Raw genomic sequence first — 3932 nt, forward strand, 5'->3', positions numbered from 1 at the left:
GAGCCTTGCCTCTCGAAAGCTTGAGAATCTTGTTCTTCTTCAAGGGGCCACGGGGCTGGAATCTGGCTCTCCTACTGCACACAAACACAGCTACCCACCTGGAACTATTTTGTTGAGAGAACGCCAGTTTTCCATGTTAGAAAGTAGCAAAACTACAAAGCAGCCCTCACAGAAATGCAGGTAAGTTTTAAGAAGCCAAGGGTCATGGGGGAAAGGTTCACCTTGTCTAGATCTCTCTGTCTGGGCTCCCCTGGGTAAAGGACCACAGCCTAGAGAGCCAGTTTGGTGCAGTGGTTAAGTGCGCGGACTCTAATCTAGGAGAACCGGGTTTGAGTCCCCACTCCTCCACTTGCACCTGCTGATGTGACCTTGGGTCAGTCACAAGCTCTGGCACAGCTGTCCTTGAAAAAGCAGTCTCTGTCAGAGCTCTCTCAGCCCCACCCACCTCACAGGGTGTCTGTTGTGGGGAGGGGAAGGGAAAGGAGTTTGTAAGCCGCTCTGAGACTCCAAGTGAAGGGCGGGGTATAAATCCAATCTCTTCTTCTAAGAAGCAGAAGAATTCCTGCCGACCAGAGGAGAGCATGCCAAGCAAGGCAGACCAGTGCTCTGATGTGGCCTAAGACGACAGAGGCGCCTGCTACTTGGTCAAAGACAGGCACCCGTGCTGCTCACAGCGGAGGCTTCTGGGTCTCGATGCAAGTGCCTTCCCAGAGGCATCCTCAATTGGTCGGCGGCACCTTAGGCTGGAGGAAGTTCCTCTGCCCTGAGAAGCCTCCTTCAGGCCTAAGGAGGGGCAGCCACTTAAGCCCGAGGAAGGCCCTGAACGGAGGCTGAGTGGAGTGGGAGGATACAGACCAAGAGGGTGTTCCCAGGATGAAATAGGTCGTTAGGCATAAGTGTCCACAGGATGCCACCTCACCCTGAATCAGGTTTTAATCTAGGGAGGTCAGTATTGTCTGCTTTGACTGGAAGCCGCGCTCTAGGGACTCCGGTCTTTCACGTCACCTACTTTCTGAACCTTTTAACTGGAGAGGCCAGCAGGGACTGAACCTGGGACCTTCTGCATGCCGAGCGGAGGCTCTCCCCAGCGTAAGCCTTTCGACATTACTAGCCTGAGGGGCAGGGAGTTCTGTATTTCAGGCATCCCCTTGCAAGAGGGCAGCTGAGTCAGTCCTTATCCGAATAGTCCCCTCCCCTATTGTGTTTCTGATTGTATTAGTTATGAGTTCACCTTCTGTCCAGGCCAACAGCCCCCCCCCCAAAAAAAACCCCCACCTGCTGGCAATTGAGGCAGACCAGCCCCCCACCCCAGCTTACAGGGGAAAGTTCCTGGTGGGTTGATGCCTGGACAGGCCATTGGTGCTGCCGAATTTGGACCTTGGCCGTGGCAAGTGGTGTGGGCTTGCTGGCCCTGTGACCCCCCCTCCCCTGTGGCCCCTGCAGCACTCCTAGCTCAGCTTCGCCTAGGGTTGTTTGCTAAACAAGGCTTCCAAACTGACCTAAGCGACAAAGCCCCTCTTCTTCATCTCTTCTAGAAGACCGACCTTCCTGCTTATTCTCCTGGACTTCTCCAGTATTAAGGCAGACTGAAAGGAATGGTGTAGCTTCACCCCTATCATGCATTTCTGGCGTTAGAGGGCATGAGGCCTGGGATCAGAAATACCTCGTTCTCTCTCAAAGAACAAAACCTCATATTATGCTTTCTGATGCAGCTTCCAGCATGTGCTTGCAGCAATGCTCCCTCTAAACTGTGGAGTCTTGCGAGCAAAATTTCTACTTTGTGAGCTACAGGCATTAATGTTGTGGGCGAGCCATTTGGCTACTGCTTAAATTAGTTTGCTCTGGAGCCATCCTTCCTGAGCGAAGACAAAATGTGAGCCAGAGGCTAAAAAACTGTGAGCTAGCTCACATTAACTCAGCTTAGAGGGAACACGGTGCGGGAGCTGGAATTTGTATAGCCTCTGCAACTCCATCTTTGTTACAGGCTTAACTTGGGAGTCCAGTGGCACCTTTAAGACCAACAAAGTTGTGCAGGTGTGCAACTTTGTTTAAGGTGCCACTGGACTCAAACTTTGTTCTTTTGCTTCAACATAGCTACCCACCTGAATCTTGTTACAGGATGATACGAATGACCTTTTAGTTGACTTGAGTTTTGTGAAGGGACAGCTATGAGGCCGCTCCCAAGAGAATGGTGTTCTCCCTCATGCTTGTTAGCAGCTCTTATCTAGGAAGCCTGATTTGTTTCCCCTCACCACTTGACACCAGGTGCGAGATGGCCTGGCTCATCTCAATGTTTGGGATAGCTCGATTAATGATTTCTTGACTGGAAGCCAGCACTTTGGATAGAAGATGCTTAGTTTTAGCTATGCATTTCATCTCGAAGTCTAGCTAAGTTTCACTCTGTGTGTGCAATGGGAGTTTAGCCTCCTGAGCTTGATCATTGCTTATTAAAATCTCCTTGTAAGCAAACCTGGATCTTGCATATAATTTCCCTTGGATTTCTGCAAACCTGGAGCTCCAAGCCAGAGCTCCAAACAGAATTACAAAACAACTCCAGACTACAGCAATCAGCTCCCTTGGAGAAAATGGCCGCTTTGGAGGATGATCTCTATGGAAACTGAAATCCTAGAGTGTCATCGCAACTCTGCTGAGCTTCCTCATCTTCCCAGGCACTGCTCCCAAATCTCCAGAAATTTCCAAAGCTGAAATGGGCAACCTAACCCACAGCAAGAGCAAAACTCACAAGCGGCAGAGTTTAAGTTCGCTACAGCAGTAAATGTGATCTACGTCCGTAGCATGGCTCCCTTTTCTTTTTAGAAGAACTTCAACTTGTCTGGCCCAGATTCAGGTGTTGGTATATAGAAGCTGCAATAAATAAGTTGTACAAGGACATTTTCAATGAGTCCTACCTAAATGTAGGACTGCCTTTGACATTGTTTCCATAATTACAAATAAATAAATGTGATTGGACAATGGGAGTACATGACCAGATACAACTGGCAGAAAATACAAACTCTGAGCAGATCGGAAAGACTGAAGTAGCTGTTAACCAGCTAAGAGTAAAATCTGTTGTCCAGTTTCCACCCTGACCTGGATAGCCCAGATCTCTTCAGATCTCCGAAGGCCCTGGCTACTATTTGGATGGGAGACCTTTAAGGAAAACCGGGAGCACAAGGACACGGAGGCAGGCCATGGCAGACCACCTCTGAACGTCTCTTGCCTTGGAAACCCTACCAGGTTTCCATAAGTCGGCTGTGACTTGATGGCAATTAAAAAAAATCCACCTCCCCACATATTTATCTAAGGCCCCGGTCACACGGGCCGGATATCATGGGGGGGAGGCATGGCTAATTGCCCCGGAGGAAACTAACGCGCGGCTGCCCGAGCACACATCCTGGTCGAGGTCCTGTGGTTCGGGGGAAATGCCGATCAGACAGGTATCCTGCAGCGCGGCACAGAAGCCGCACCACACGATCGCACTAGCAATCGCTCTTTGTGCGCATGCGCTGTTGGGCGCTGTTGCGCAACCTGCGGAGACAAACAACGCTGGGCGCCAGATGCCATGTAAGTCCACCGGGAACGCGGTTTCAGGAAACTAGTACCTCGTAGGTACTAGTTTTTAACTCTGCACCTTCAGCGGGGAGCCACGGGTTCGCCACAGGAGCACTGCGCTTCCCAGATGTTGGGGTGAGATCGCACCCGGAAAATCCGCGGGACTCCCATGCCTCTCCCACGGCAACTCTGCTGTGTGACCGGGGCCTAAAGTAAGCTGAGAGCCTACAAGAAATAGCAGGGTGGGGAAGATAAATGATTGGGAAGTTTCCACACCCAACTCAGACCCTCCCTCCCAGATACTAAGAGCTCTGGAAGGGCTAATTTCCTCATTCACTTGACCTCCTTCCTGTGGCTGCTCCCAATATCCTGAAGACAAA

Source organism: Gekko japonicus, unplaced genomic scaffold, assembly GCF_001447785.1.
Source record: "Gekko japonicus isolate JY-2015 unplaced genomic scaffold, Gekko_japonicus_V1.1 scaffold1501, whole genome shotgun sequence".
Lineage (NCBI taxonomy): Eukaryota > Metazoa > Chordata > Lepidosauria > Squamata > Gekkonidae > Gekko > Gekko japonicus.